Source organism: Rhinichthys klamathensis, unplaced genomic scaffold (genome assembly GCF_029890125.1).
Source record: "Rhinichthys klamathensis goyatoka isolate OS25496 unplaced genomic scaffold, OSU_Roscu_1.1 h1tg000029l_1, whole genome shotgun sequence".
Lineage (NCBI taxonomy): Eukaryota > Metazoa > Chordata > Actinopteri > Cypriniformes > Leuciscidae > Rhinichthys > Rhinichthys klamathensis.
The window spans coordinates 994,943-1,012,319 of NW_026606579.1; positions in this window are offsets into that span (position 1 = coordinate 994,943).

Here is a 17,377-nt window from a genome sequence, read left to right on the forward strand (position 1 = left end):
AGGAGCAGGGACTACATGTGTGAATCCCCACACTGACGTCCCCTTCCGCCCTGATCCTGCACAACTGCGCCATAATCTACACGTTATAATCCATGCATGCATGACGGGGCGTAATCACACTTCCTCTGCGTTTCCGGCAGGATTACTCTGTGAGGAAAAGGTGGCTTACACAATCTGTGTGTGTATGTGTGTGAAAGTTGAGCAGATGTGCAATGAAAGATGTGCTAGAGAGTTCAAAGACCCAATAAAATGCATTGACACTGACAAGCAACAATTTGTTTCCTATTGAAACTGGAAATTTGGGAAGGATAATTTCGAAAGCCTCGTCACTTTTATCGAAAAGGCCACAGGCAGGAAGCGTGATTGATTTGCTACTTGCTTTGCTAGTCAAAAGCAGTTAGAATTAGAAAGGTATTTTCAGTCCATTTGGTTTAGAAAATAAATTTTAAATGCATATATTTTAAAGCGGCCATATTATGCTCTTTTACAACGTCTTGATTTTGTTTATGGGGTCTAGGATACCTTTTCATGTTTGAATGCTCAAAAAACGTAATTTTTCACATATTTTACATTATTGCAACACCTCTCTTCCCAGTCTGTCTGTAATGCTCTGTTTATGCTGCCTTCATATGCTATCATAATTAATAATAATAAATCACATTTATAGCGCTTTTCTGGACACTCAAAGTGCTTCACATAGAAGGGGGAATCTCCTCAACCACCACCAATGTGCAGCTTCCACCTGGATGATGCGACGGCAGCCATATTGCGCCAGAACGCCCACCACACACCAGCTTACTGGTGGAGAGGAGACAGAGTGATGAAGCCAATTAGTGTATATAAATGGGGATGATTAGGAGGCCATGATGGACAGAGGCCACTGGGCAAATTTGGCCAGGATGCCGGGGTTACATTTCGAAAGACATCCTGGGATTTTTTGTGACCACAGAGAGTCAGGACCTCGGTTTAACGTCTCATCCGAAGGACGGTACTCAATTGACAGTATAGTGTCCCCATTACTATACTGGGGCGTTAGGACCCACACAGACCACAGGGTGAGCGCCCCCTGCTGGCCTCACTAACACCTCTTCCAGCAGCAACCTGGTTTTCTCAGAAAGTCTCCCATCCAGGTACTAACCAGGCTCAGCCCTGCTCAGCTTTAGTGGGCAACCAGTCTTGGGCTACAGGGTGATATGGCTGCTGGTAATTATCGTAAATACTAGTTTCCTAGACATGAATGCCCTCTCAAGCAGTATTTACTGGGAAGCTTGTGGATAATTTTGATGCCCGAGTTCGGCAGGCCATAATCTTTAAGCCTGGCGGAGGGGAGAACTATTACTGCTGTGACTGGTATACTTTATTAGTATTCTCGACAACAGCTACATCACCTTGTCTTGTCGTTAAAGACGTGCACATTTACATATATGAATATTCCTTTGAAGTGTATTGTATGTTTTATTCACAGCGAAAATAGCCTGTATTTGATGAAATTCCAGTGTCTAGATAGCACAGTGAATGTTTATATGGTTGTCAACAAATGTGAAGCTACATTTTATTCAAAATATATTTACATTTTGGCTTTAATAAGATTTCATCAAGAAATAAGGAAGACGAAACATGGTGCCCTCTGTGATTCCTATTCTTTCTGACAACAAAGCACTTTAATGCGACAAGCTCGTAATCACAACTTCAAAAGTTGGAAGTAGGAAATGTATGATAGGATGTGAAGGCAGCATTAGTTCTTGTCTCTATGAAGCCCCTCCTTTCGTAAAGCGCAAAATTGGTCGGCTGGACTAGTGTGTTGTGACTGTGCCTGTCAATGACGTAATATCTGCGTTATCCCTGGTTTCCGCCTATGGTTTCCGCTTGTACTGCCATAGTAACCATGGCGACAGACGTGGATAATTGCGTAATGTTTAGCGGCACGCTGTTGTTGTTTCGTTCAAACATTATGGATCATGGCAAGCAGACTTTGGGACAAAAGGAGAACTAAAACGAGGATCATTATCAACGTTGCTTTTTCCAGATGCCGAGAGCTCCACGTCCATGACAAACTTCGACTTGACAGAGACGCCACTCTTGAATGTACTTTATTAGACAGGTGAGCAAATGTACATAAAACAAATCAATGTTATATAGCTCAACATGATGAAATGTTAATATATGATCAGTATGTTATTCTAATGTTGAGCTTACTGCTAGTCATAGCCAACAAACTAACACATAGAATAACATAACTTTCAACACACTCAAATGCTGTTTAGTATGATAGTGTGACATTAGAACAAGTGAAACAGCGCTGTGTTAACTCACAAGTTTAATTCGTCAAAATAAACTTACCTGTATGAGAAGTAATTTGGCACTTGCGGGTAGTTCAGTAGAATTAAATGTCCTCATTCCTTATATCCGCGGGACTCGCGTGTGGCGTTGATATCTGTCTCTCATTAGCAATCGCGACCTGCTTCATACCACAGTCATGTTAAAAACATCAATGTATTCACTCATCCATAAATATTAGATCCATCAGCATGACAGCAAGTTCATGATTCCGCTTATTCACTGCGTCATCATTATACGGCTTTGTTGTTGTAAGAGGCCCCTAGCGGCGGAAAAAATTACATGTTGCTTTAAGTTGATTTAGCTAACTTTGAAGTTCTTGAAATATTTTCGCTTTGAGTTAACTCAAGTGTTTTCTTGGCTTTTTCTGGTCTGCGTGTTGATTGGTCAGTGATGTTGAATTGCCGTTCTCGCTTTCACTCGCTCAATTTCTGATTCATTAACGTTCTCTTTGTATAACAGAAGTTACATGTCACTCAGCGACACAAACACAATCATAACATGTCAATGTAAAGAGCAGACAAGTGCAGACAGGGTTGTTCTCTGGGGTAATAATAACTATAATCAAGAGGACGTGCCCACTCACTGAGTCATCTACAGGAAAGGTCAAATACACATTAAGAGCTTCACCCATGCATTCAGCAAATGGAAATTTAATAGTCTGATAAAAATCAATTATTAAAAGGTCAGTTGGCATGTGACCTGCAAAATGATTTGTCTTTTTTTTCTTCTGAGGCTAAAATAGTTCTTAAAATTGCACTTGTACACATACTGTTCGTCCCTACGGGCTCATAAACAAAGCATGGGAACTAATGCAGACTATGTATTTGATTAATGGTTTCATTGTGAATTTTGTCCCATGTGCTTAGCCACACAAAGCACGTAAAAATCATAAGCTCAGGGAGGTTCCAGTCCTCCTCATGCAAACAATGCCCTGCTCTTAAAATGGGTGCAACGACACACACACACACACACACACACACACACACACACACACACACACACACACACACACACACACACACACAGTTGAATAAGACATGAATATGATGCCAGACATAAACAGAGAAAGACTAATATTAGAAGTAATCAGGCAATCACACCTCCTACCAGTGAAAGTGTATGTTTGGGTGGTTGGGTCTCATTTTGTGCCGATAGGCTACCTGCATGTTAGCACACGCATGCAACTCCTGCAATAGAAATTTACATATAGATATTCCTGTTGCTCATTTAAAGCTGGTGGGAAAGAATTTTGTTATTCCCAGCAGTAACATAAACTTTTTTCATAGGAGACTAATGAGAGCAGTATATGGTAGCTAGGATACACATTTCACAAGCAAATAAGAAAGTTATCTATCTATTTTCTGAATAATGTTTGATTATTAGAGCAATTGCAGAGACAAATCTCTGTCATAAAAGGTCCCTGACTACTGATATAATTCACAGTATCTGATGGATATAACCCTGTTTCTGTCTAAATAAATAAATAAATATATATATATATATATATATATATATGTGTGTGTGTGTGTGTATATAATTATTATCATTGATTAAATTGACTTTTGAAAAAATAAAATGTATGAATAAATAATAAATTAAATAAATATATATTATTCATTAAAGTTAGAATTACTTAAAAATCTTATAGGGTACTTAACTTTAGGTTTGGCTGCATGCATGTGCAAAAAAGGTGTGGAAGCCCTGTTCTATAGGCAGATTGTTTAAGTATGTTTAAGTATGTTTTGTATGACAAAGACTAAAGCCAGAAGCAATTTCCCACAACTGCAAACCTGAAACCTGCTGCCAAGCATTGCACATGACTGCATCCTTCTTATAAATGTCTACTCTCTACACCCTAAAATGGGTTAAAAGAGGTTAAATTAATGCTGCACCTGAAAAACCAGCAAAACCTCTCTTCATTTCCACAGTGGACACACATTTATAAATAATTTCCTTCTTCTAGTTTCTCTTCTCTCCATCTCACAGAAGTTGCTTAAACAGCACAGAGTGAGCTGACAAAATACAGACAGTTTAATAAGAAAAAAAAGCTTCCCGTTAAAATTCCCACTGTCCCTCGGCTTTTAGTAAAGCAGAATGGAGAAAAGGACGAAGACTTGATGAAGACGCTGCACAGACCCCTGAGACATTGAGTGACACTGCAAGACCGCTGAGCCAGAGGAATCTTGGCACTGGGAGTTAATGCTCCTGCTGTTAGTTGACCAATGACATCTTGTTACATAGACAAGTATTTTTTGGTTTTGAAAAGTATATTTTTTAGTGAATAGTGCATAATTAGTGCATAGGAAGTCAGGTTTATGCATTAACCTGAACCATAAGCTTTTGAACATGCTTGTGTGATCATAGCTAACAAAAAAGTTCTAAGACTGCTTTGCTAATGTTCCCTCAACTTTCTTGAACTTTTGTCCCACAAATGTTATTTTTGAACATTTAAAAAAAGGTTTTTTTTTTTGATAATGCAAACACTAAAGGGACTATTATGTAGAATTCAGAAACCCTTGTTATTAGCGACACCGGTGGCTGTTAAGTGAACTGCAGCCAGCAACTTATTGCTCCATCTCACACTCCTGGACCCGTAATGTAGAAGAGACTGAACAAGATTCAAGGCTCCGATATAGGCTACTCATGGCAAAGTTCTTTTTTGTTCTTTGCTTAGAAGTAAAAAAAAGTTGGAAATACCTTTGAAGCTATATACTTATAGCGAACATCCTGATGCCGTCCACAGCACGCTGCTGAGAGCCACGTTTAGATGAATATGTAAACGTGCCGCGCGCTTTCCTCTTAATAACAAAAATGCACAACAAAAATGACAGTGATGAGAAAACGGCAGTTAAGAAAGCATCTCCTCATAGTGATTTTGATATGTTTGCACCAGCTCTGCAATTCACCAGCATCATGACGACAGATGAGGCCATTAAAATCAAACTGTTTTGATTTGATTATAAAGTTTATTCGAGACTATATACATCTGGTTATGTGAGACTATAGTTTGAATTAATCCCTTTTCTTTGCATGACACGACATGACGTGACGTCCTTAACATTACAGTATAGAGTGGCTCTTTTGGCATTCATTTCATGTGTCATAGAACTGAAGAGAGGCTCTCAGGAGCACGAGTAAACATCACATCCTTTTGATTTTCCTGGCAAAAACGTCCTTAACATCAAAATCAGTCTACAGTTTGTTCATAACTTTGAGAGAACCTTGCCAAGCTGGGATGACCCCAGGCTGAATACACTGCCTCCCAAATTCCTGTTCTAATGTGCGGTTAAACAACAGGTCTGTTTTCTAGTACTTTTCTGTTGCCTAGACATCACAACCTCACATTCTCATCCGTCTTTGTAGCGCTCAGCTTTCACCTTTCGATGTCCTCAGAGGAAACGGAAAGCCCCAGGTAAACACGTTTCCTCTGAGAAGGAGAAAGCAGCCGAGGGACGCCGCAGCGACACAGGAAAATACATCCTGATATCCACACACACACACACACACACACACACACACACATTGAAGAATGACTGTCTCTGGCTGTAAGAGTGAACAATGATGTCTGTTCTTCGGGTTCCTGCTCTTTGGTCGGTCAGGTACACATCACTGACCGCTCATTGAGCTGCTCTGAGAATCTTCCATAATCACATGCAAATAATGTAAGTAATACGGAGCAGAACTGCTGGAGTGAGTTTCCACCGCCCTTTATTTCAGACTCACTGATGTGGAGGTGGACAAACGCTCAATGGCTGCATTTTAATGGAGATAAAATTAGGGTAAATTGAAAGCAGGATAACAAACAGCACTAGCTAATTAGAAAGTTATTGATCTATTGTCTGTAAAATGTATTAGATATTAAAATAGATAGAGATAGAGAATCGGAACAACAGTAATTGCGTACAGAGACAAATCTCCTTGTCATAAAATGTTCCTATGACTTCATGATGTTAGAATGATGATGATGAAGAAGATGATGAGGTGAGAGGTGTAGCGGATCTATTGGCAGTGTACATTTATTAAATCAAACAAGAACTAAATACAAAACTAGAAAAAAATGAAGCTGTGTGGTAAGCCACAATGAACTGAGAGAACTGAAGGTCTTATAAACACAAGTTAATGAACTCGATACAAAAAGTGTGCTCTAATCAAATAATGAATTACTGTGTATATGAAATCACATACTGTTTGAGTAGGTATACATTTGAATTTGAACTTACTTTGCGAACGTTAAAAGGGTAAGTTCTATATAGTTTGAATATGGGAAATAAATTCGGATGTACAACATCAGCCATGTTGTTACTGTCATGTGACCTACCAGCATCAGTTTTGTTGCTTCACTGCCATTCATAAATCCTCTCCCGTGGCCTCATGGGATAGTAAATGTCCATCGTATGCACACCTCAGAATCTCGCCGGAAGTAGTAGGTCATCCAGATTCCAGATCCTTAGTTTGAACCTACTGTTTTTTTTTTACAGTATGAATTTGAAGTATTCGATTTTGGATGCAATGTATGACAACCAAAACGAAAGCAGGAAGAAAACATAGGAAACGCATGAAATACTGATAAACTAAAAGTCTTTGAAACGGAAACGAAAACTTGCATAAATGAATTCCAAATATACATTTCCTGTTATTTTCTGACACAAATGGCACCTGCGTTTCCCGGGAATGACCCATTATGATGGCCAATCAAGTAAAAGCACAGGAAATCATGATGTAATATGGGATAGATCTTAAGTTGTCCTGACACACTGACCTCATGACAATGCATTAATGCAGTAAATAAATACTAATGTAATATTATACCATCCGATAAGATGGATTACAGACAAAACAGAGAAATGCAGAAATTAAACCTGGATATTTGAATTAACAGGCTTTCAGGGAGCTATTCCAATATTATGGAATATTGTCCAATAATATGTTTAAGGCACATTCCTCTCCTGTAAATTTCATATAATTGCATCATGGGATACGAAAAAAAAAAAAAAACTATGTACTCGCACACTAAAAGAACTCATATCTCACAAAAAATAGATTTATTGACAAATAAACCAATATGACAATAATACATGTATATCAAATCAAAGAAAATACATTGTAGAACAAAAACTCATTCCCCCTCAAAGGATATTAATAACCAGCCAACCCCCTATATACCCCAACTTTGTCACACAGAACAATTCAAAATAAAGCAAAAAGTAAATTACACAAAAAAAACCCAAAATGATATTAAATAAAAGTATAGCACACTCAAACCAAACCAAAAAAAAAAATCAATTCCACTACAAACTTAAGTCTCATGCAAATAAAGAGTTAATGTGTTTTAAAGCATCAATATTACAGAGAGTAGAAAGGTTGGCTGGCAATACGAGGCTGGGAAGTGTTATACAAACAAAGAAAAAGTAAAATAAAAAATAAATAAATATAAAAACACCCCGCTAGCCAGTATGATTCACAACATCTTTAAACACGCACGCAGGTACTGGCTTGCTGGGAAAATCAAAGCAAAACAAACACAAGAGGAACAGCGATCAACTAAACCTAATACAAAAAACAAAAACACAATTAAGAACACGTATTTTTTTTACTTTAATCTCATTAGAAAAATAAAATCAAGACACTTACAAACACTGTATAAAAACCTCAAATTACCTGCAACACAGCCACCAACCCTGGACTAACCAAGGGGGTAATCCATCGACCGGAAGTTGAAGCCGGCCGGGTACCGCCATCTTGTAGCAGAACTTCACTTGCGTTAGCATTTCCATTGACTACCATTCATTTTGGCGTCACTTTGACAGCGAATAACTTTACATCTGAGGCGTTTAAAGACTCCATTTGTCCATTATTTATTTCTAAAGAAACACGACAATGTATAAATGGCTCCATTACCTTCTATGTTACATTATGGCCCCGTAGAAACAGTTTTAGTAAAAATAGGCTAACGATTGCGTCATAACCACTCGACTCTCTGTCGCGCTGTACAGAAATTACCGTACAGACAGGAGGAGAAGCTCGCAGGCAATCGGGGGGACGTCCCGTCAAGAGAGAAGCCCATAGATAATGAGTCCATAAAAGCAACGGAATACTTACTCCTGCTCACTCACGCCAAAGTACTCTTTGCTCAAGTTCCCCGTCTCTGCAAGATTAACGTTGGCAATTTTCACACACAGCTACTAGAAGATTAACGTCTGTCAGACAGGTTGCTCACGTCATCAAGCTTAGTTTGAGTCGGTCTGAGTCTGCGCGTCAGGAACGGAAGTGCTCAAAAATCGCTAAAAGTGGGCTTCAACTGTCTCAACTGAGTTCCAATGAGATCGCTCTGTCCACTTCTTTTACTGTCTATGGGACTAACTTCCAAGTTAGGAACGAGCGTGACCAACGGCCTACAAATCCGAGCCCGATCTCATGAAAGTGCGTATCTATACCACGAATGTCATTTGTCGTGCCATTTATACGCCCAAAATGTTTTTTGCGTCTATATGATACGCAGTTTTCGCGTGCATATGATACGCACTTTATGGCGTGTAATACGCACGCACTCCCCACCCCCCTCCCCCCTAAACCTACCCAAGGGGTTTTCAGTGCGTAGCATATGCACGCAAAAAACATTTTTGGCGTATAAATGGCACGAGAAATGACATTCGTGGTATAGATACGCACTTTCATGAGACTGTGTTGACAAATCCACGATGTTTGCGTCTGCATTAAAAACAATTCCCTATTAGTAAAACAAGGCTTCATAAATATGAAACAAAACAATCACTATTTATTTAGCCTACCTGCTAACCAGACTGTTCATGCACAAACCAACATGGACATGTCCCCGGACAGCACAATGTTTGTGTCATGAATGATTCTGCCCTCGTGTCCTTGATTTTCTCTAGTCTTGAGGCAGGATCATGACAGAATCATGTTTTGTGTGCAAGCACATGGTCTTGTGTTTTGGGCCATGTGCTTGTGTTATCTCATTATGTTACTCCGCCCCCTTGTTACCCTCGTCTTGTCATTATTGTCTAGTCAGCTTCACCTGTCTTTGTCATTAGTGTTCCCCTATTTTATCCCCTTGTGTTTGCTTGTCCTGTGCCGGTTCATTGTTGTACATTGTGAGATTCTACCCGTGAGTACCTTGTCTAAGTAGAAAGTCTTGTATTGTTCTTGATCTCGTATTTGCTGTCTGTTAGTCTAGTTTTGTCAAGTGTTTTCTAGTTTAGTAATCCCTCGTTCGTATTGTCTCTATTTAGCCCCCTCGTGGGTTTTGTTTTCCCCTGTTTTTCTGTTATAATAAACGTTGTGTAATTGTCTACCGTCTGCGCTTGGGTTCTTCTGCTATCAACATAACAGTTTGTGTCTGCATTTAAAACATCTAATTCAGTGAAAAAGGCTTTGTAAATATAAAACAAAACAGTCAATATTCACTTGGCCTACCTGCTCACCCAGACCGCATCTGTGCACCAACACACAAGGAAGTGCTACCAAACAGCACAATTCCACACAAAAGACTGGGACCTCCTCTCTAGGCCTCTTCTTCTTTTCGTTTTATGGCAGATTGCAACCATGACTTTTGAAGGTGCATACCCTCTCTAGGCCTCCCTACAGGTGCCTGCTTAAAAACCCTCTACCTACCTGGCCAAGCCCTCTACTAATTGCCACCTCACCGGCTACAATAGACACACAGAATAGCAAAAAAGTGCTTTTCTCAAGTGCACAAAGGTAAATGAGTTTTTTGTTCCGTTTGGAAATAATAATTTGTCGCTATGGGGACGCTGTATGGGTGCTCTCGCTAAGATCAGAGAGATATGTACTGCGGCTTGCGAGCCTGCTGTCTGAAAGCCCCCGGAAGATTGTAAAGTTATCCATAAGTTTTGTAGGTGAAGCGTGAAGATGAATAAATGGCCGTTAAAACCCAGGAACGACTTGAGCCTTTATTAAATCTCGAGGGGAGTTTTTTTTTGTTGAGAATTTGTTTGTTAAAACATACATGCCATGACTGCTTCCTCAGACCTTCTACAGTGATCCTAAGGCTAAATTATCTTACACTACAACTTAAGTATTGACATCTGGAATAGAAGAGTGAACATACCGCTAAAGCACAAATATGCACATGCACACACATGCAGTTAGAAAAAAACTCTAAATTACATACTGTAGCCAAAAGTGTATAACATGTGACATTGCCTGTAGATGTAACACTTGAATCTTTCAGAAGTTGAGTTCAAAGCTGGGGCAAGAAAAAGTCAGCGGTAAAGCAAGAGATGTATTTTTGTGGAATAGATGAAAACTACTAAATCTGTGGATAATATTTGCATCTTTTTGGAACTATTGTTTGTATTATTTGGTCTATAGGTACTTTCTGACGAGCTGAGATTTTTATCAAATCAATATAAACCTGTAAATTACTTCTGACATTTTAATTTTGCAACATGCTCTAAGCTGTTTAGTGATGAGATCAGTGCAGAAGATATGTCTGCATGTGTCATTCATAAACTGCAAGAGCGCCAAATTAAACATTTGGATGAATTCCTGCTAAATAAGTTTTCTAATATTAATGCATTTTACTGTAAATGTGCTTTATGCATACATGCCATGCAATCTGCTAGTACATAACTAATAGTGCATAACTTTTAAATGTAATTTCAACAATTACAGTACACAACAACATTTATTGTTGTTTGGCAAACTTTCGCGGGTGCAATCCAGCCATTTCAATAGAAATCCACACGATCGGGAATTTTGTGTTATGCTTAATTATTTCTTCACATAGATTATGCAACAGGTTCAAGTTGGTTGTGTGAATTCGCCGCACTGACCAACAATACTGATGTAACAGACAGGGACGTGCACAGGAATTTTGTGGGGCAGTTGCTCTGACCTGAAAAAAGGGCACTACCCCCAAAACTCACGGGCTATATGAAGGAATATATTCAGTTGAATTTTGCCCATACAAATTGCCTTATCTGATCGTGTTTATATCCAAACGCAATGCCTCATATTATGGTCTTATTATTATTTATAAAGATTGCAAACGTCAAAGATGACAGGTTTATGATATACAACTTTGTAAACAGTATACAAAATGTATTAACAATATGTTAAATGTCACCAAAATACACATGAGAAAAAGAGTTGCTCATATTATTGTTTATTGTTTTTTAATTATTATTATTTAATTTTTTTAAAATAAATAATCTGGATTGAATTGACAGATGGGGAAAAACTCGCTTGTAATAAAAATAAAAAAAACGCTTAGATTTCGGAAAAAATACAATCCTTTTTTAACCTTTTGGCTTCCCGTACATTCAATTGTGCTTTTTGCTCATCTGGGCAACTACGCATGATTTGTAATATGATTGCGTAAAGGGAACAGGAATTCCGGTAAGGAACAGAATCGACTGCTACACCCAGTGCCGATCCTGACCTCCCTGGGGCCCTAAGCAAAATTCTGCAAAGGGGCCCTCTACCTGACCTGTGATGTCGTGAGCTATGTACAGGGTTTCTGCAGGTTTCACAAAGTCAAATTTAAGACTTTTTAAGACCTTTTTAAGACCATTATGAATGAAATTTAAGACCTATATCACGACATAAAAAAACGTACAAAGGAAACACTATTCCAAAGCGCGTAATGTAGGCCGTTTTATCTTTCCCGCACCTGAAAGATTTAGCGATGTCAGAGTCTGGAAACATCGTTTGAAACAATTCCCCGATTTCCTCATTCGCACTGTAGGACTGGTGTCTAGTCACCGTGTGGAGAACCCAGAGCACCTCCGCAGAAGCGATGTTAGATGTTTATCACTTTTTGCATGAGACTCCAGCGCTCGTACACCCAACGTTCCCAATTGCATAAGAAGCAGTAGGCTTCAAATGTGTTGTTTGCAACTGGCTTTAACCAAGCACTAAATTCAGATTTTTCAAGCCAAGTATCGCCAAACTTGCACTTCCCCATAGCTGGAAAATAAAATCTGTTTTACGTCTGTCTGTGGTATCCGAGAGACTTGCGCCAATAACACGAAAGCTCAAAGCTGATTGGCTGTTGCATGTCGGTCTATTTTGTAGTCGTAATAAAGCAAATTATATTTGGACTAGCGAAATAAGGAACTACAACACCACGGAATAAAAAAAAACATTCCAAAGTGCTGCGGGAGCATTTCAATGAGATTTACATGGACGTAGGAAATTTAAGACCTGTTTAAAATTATTTAAGACCTAGAACACAATACTTCAGCAAATTTAAGACTTTTTAAGGCCTTAAATTGTGATTCTGAAATTTTAGACTTTTTTAGACTTTTTAAGACCCCGCGGAAACCCTGTATGTAAACCATTTGCCATTGCCACAGTCACACCTGACACTTCAGCGCTCCCATAGAATCCTGCCTCCTTTAAACAAAACAGTCAAAGAATAAGTACAACAATATAGAACAGAATGAGGTTCAAACACACAATATTTATTGAATAGAGTATTTTCTATAGAATGTTAAGATAATAAATTACTATTATTAAGTAAGTGAATATTAACGTAAACATAAATAAGAAGAAAATAATAAATTATAACCCTGAGCTTTCGCTTTTGGGATTAACTTTGGTTCTTTCTACAGCCTGGGCATTTTCGGCATCAGTATGATTTTTTAATTTTTTATTATGCATGTTGAAGCAATTCTTGATTTATGGTTATTATTTACTGAGGGATGTGCATCCATATTGACCAGTATGTCCAGCTAATCAACATTTTAAATTCAATATAGCCTATAAATCAATAGTCAATCAATGTCAAATTGTCAATACATTGCTTTCTATCTTGCATAATTAGTGCAGTTGTTTAGAGTTTTTAACACTGAGACTAGATAATCAGTGTCTTGTTTTAAACGTATAATGTGTACTTTGATTGGGAGTGCCATCATTCACGTGCATGTATTGTACAGTATGTCTGGTCTCCACATATTTCTGCTTGAAAAATGCACGTTTCACTTCGTGCACGCGCATATGAACGCATGATAACACCATGGATAACACACGCGGCGCGGTTATGTTTTCCGAGCTGCAGTAAACAAACACCGTTGCACTTTGTCGTTTATCAAAAACAAACGTAATAAATAATTGTATTTTACTCTCACTTTTGTCAGGCACAAAGTGATGCAAGAGATGCACTGCCTGCCCAGCTAGGTTAGCAAGACCGAAAAACATCAAACTTTGCTGACATCAAACATAGAGAGGAGAGAACACAAGTTTACCTGATTGTTGTTCCCGCAATTCACTCTCATGGTTTTTTTATTCTTCCTCTTTTCGTGACCAGAAGGATAGTTTCGCTTCATTTTGTCGTGGATGTTGTACACATTTGACGGCGCGCTATGACTATGACACGAGATGGAGGCGTGGCTTTAAGAAATTTGCGTGGCCCTACGCCGGTCGCGTGCAGCTATGGTCGCGTGCAGCGTTTGCCCTTCATACTGACTTTCACTTTCGGTGCCCGAATGGAAGTGAATGAGGCTTTGCGATTTTTTTTTTTAATCTAGGCCTACGTGAAATTCTGCATCCATTGCACGATTTAATTTTTTTCTCGGAAGGGCAACTTGAGTGAGAAGGGCAACTTGAGTGAGAAGGGCATATGGGCAGTTGCCCGGGCAACCTGAGCAACCCCCCTGTGCACGTCCCTGGTAACAGACGTAGGCCAGTGAGAGCTGTGCGTGTAAACCTCACCTCCCTAATCTCAAGAGGTAACTGCGGTCTTTAGCCTTCTTGTTAGAGCGCCCGCCTCCCATGCAGACGGGCCCGGGTTCGAGTCCTGCTTAGAGTGGGCGGTTTGAACTGGAGGTGCTACACTAATAAATATAGTATTTTGGTGTGTGTGTATGAGAGAGCTGGTTTAAATGGCAGCCACTCAACAAAAACATTCAGACTTTGTTATTCTGTGGCTTTTTCTGTCATGTTTGAAGTACATAAACTCTTAAATAATGGTTCTTTATTAGCATCGATGAACCTTTAACATTAATGGATCATCAAAAAAATGTTTAGGGTCATTAAATTATTCCTCAGTTCACACTAAAAAAAGTGGTTCTTTTAAAGTCCCCCTGTAGTCAATAATTGAATCCCTTAAAACTCATCTTTGATCACCAAAAAAAAATCTTAATTGTCTAAAATAGCTTGAATGTAACTCTACACCTCATCCATATATGCAAATTAGCCCAGCCTCCACTCAATCACACAAGCTCAGAATACCTGATTCACTCGGTCAACTTAACTGTAGTAAGCGCTACACGAAAGCAGAAACTGATGCAGAAGAAGTGTGAATTATAACGGCTCGTCTACAAGATGATGTATCAGAATGGTGATGCGTTCTTGTGTATCGCTCTCTACAACATCGGACACATAACGGTAATTAATATGATTAGCCTTTTGCTTGACTACGTTATCAAACAGCTAATAATGTGTTGCTAATGTTACACAAACCATGTTCCCGTTCACCATCTCCGAGTCCGACAGCTGCCTTCTAACAATCAGCATCCTTACGCTTTGAACAACTTAGAACGTCAGTGGCGAAAGGCATATAGTTCATCATAACATCGTAATATACATCATATATATAATTCACCCACTATATACGTAGCTAAATGTATCTGATTTTTCATATCAACAGAAAAATATACCGGAATAACTTGGCTGCTCTTGAGACTCCCCTGCTTTGCAGCATATAATGATGATATGCTTTGGTTCACAGCAGTTTTAAGGAGAAAATACTCAGAAATGGTTTTTACTTACATGACAGGGGATTCTTTAAGAAAGACCAAAAATGGTTCTTCCTTGGCATTTCTGTGAAACCCCCCTTTTGGAACCTTTAAAATTTTTTTTTTATTAAGTGTAAGCTGTTTTTTTCCATCAACTTTGTTCACCCTTTGCTCAGATAAGCTGCTTAAAAACACTTGAAATTAATATCATATAGGAAATGTTAACCTCCGAGCATCTGTAGAAATTCAGACCAAGCATCTCATCCTCCTTTACCCATAAACAAAATACCAATCACCAACTATCTTTGGCCATTATATCCAGAAATCCATATGGATTGGGCGGACAGACAAAGACAAAGATGATGACGCATTTACCATACGTCACACACTGATAATATCCTAGTCAGCTTTAACCTCGGATTCAGCCCATCGATCCTGGTGTCACTGCTATCACACAAGGTATTTGTTTGTCATCCGCTGGATTATCAGACATCTGTGGGAAAAAGGGCACCCTAAAAATAAGAAATGACTCAGTAGATGGGATGAATCTGCACGAGAAAAGGCTAAAAATGTCTAAATGCTATCTCCAGTGTAAGCATGCACTACATATTAAAAGTGTTGATTTGTTGGTTTGAAAAAGTCTACTGCTCTTGGCAGTGAGATACAAAGATACAGTAAAATAAGCCTTGCTGGCTGGCGAATGACATTCCTTAACACGAGGGTGTTGAAATAAACTTTCAGCTCAAGATCCAAAATAAACACTTACCTGTGCGGTAACTGACTGACTGTGAATGAAACACAAGATCTTCATGAAGTACCACTCCAACAGACAAATCTCCCTCTTCACTTTTCTTTGAGTTTAAAGGGGTCTTGTCATGAGGAATCATATTTTCCTTCAGCTTTATTTATACTATTCTGTAAAAATAGCGGGTATAGAAATATCATATTCTAATATTTTTTCTAATATTCTATAATGTTTTACACTTATATTCATTCCCTAATGCCGCAACATGCGACGAGAGAAAATATTTTAACATTCAAAGTAATTTAATTCAGCGTCAAACTGCTTCTTATGCAACGGTCTGATGTGGGGATGTAAACAAATAAAAAATACCTATGATATTTCTAAACAAGATGATGAAAGGGTAATATAAAGTGTCTGGAGCCAATGTGCAACACAACTCGAGAAACAGGATCATGTTACATAGACCGATTATGTATTATAAAAAGAATAATTGTGTGTCAGAATTTGTCGTTTCTGCCAAATAAACTTCAAGTTAAAACAGGTCTAAAACCAACTTTAAAATGGCAAAGTGTGATTTGGCAGTTGCTGCAAAACCAGAACTCAGTAGCTGTTTTAGTTGACCCATTTAATGTTGTGATGGTTTTGCCCTGGCAAAATCCAATAAATGATAAGTTAGAGCAGACAGACAAGACAGTTCAGTTTCCACACTATTTTGCAGAGTCTGCACCTGTCACAATCTATAATTATCTGTGTTCAGGTTTCCACACTTGGCTTTGTAGCCAAATGCAATGGGAGCCACTTCTGTGTAGAGCAGAAGCCTCGTGTTCAGGTCACTGTTGCTGTGCATTTGCTAGAACATATGTGCTCGCACCACAAGACGATATCTGATCAGTGTCTGTTCGATTTTTTAGCATGCTTAGTTAGTATGAATATTCCTGCTCACAAGCTTATCAGTCAACTTGGTATAGTCACTCCCAGTATAATTTGGACACATTGTGAACCATCCAAACACCTGAGGGCAAAAAGACATGAAATTCAATCCTGATGCATGCCAAACATTTCTAAGACGTAGTGAATCATAAGAACTCCAACTTTGAACTGAGGTGAAACTTGAAGCTCTTAAAGACGACCCTATATGGCAGTATGGAAATCATCAGAAACGTTCTGACCACAGAGTGGACTAGGACAAGCTTTGATCCTCGGATTATGTTTCGCGGAATTGCTCTCGCCTGTCAAGTCCAGGTAAAGATCCACTTGCCCACCATGTGGAGTATATATGACACCAAACCATACGGTTACACACCTCGCCTACTTAAAAGTGACAACAAGCATTATTTATTTAGCAAATGGGTCCAGAAGATGCTGTGGAAATTTACTTGCTTCCTTATAAGCACTGTTTAAAAATCTGACACTAATTTGTAAAAGCATCAGGAACTATGTCATGTATCTTAAAGTTGAAATTCTAGACATGGTGTGATGGTTGATTACCGTTTAAGATAAGAGTATCTTTGTCCTTAGACTTCCTGTCTCTTTAGCATGTGCTAACGATTGAGATGACCTCTCCTGAACT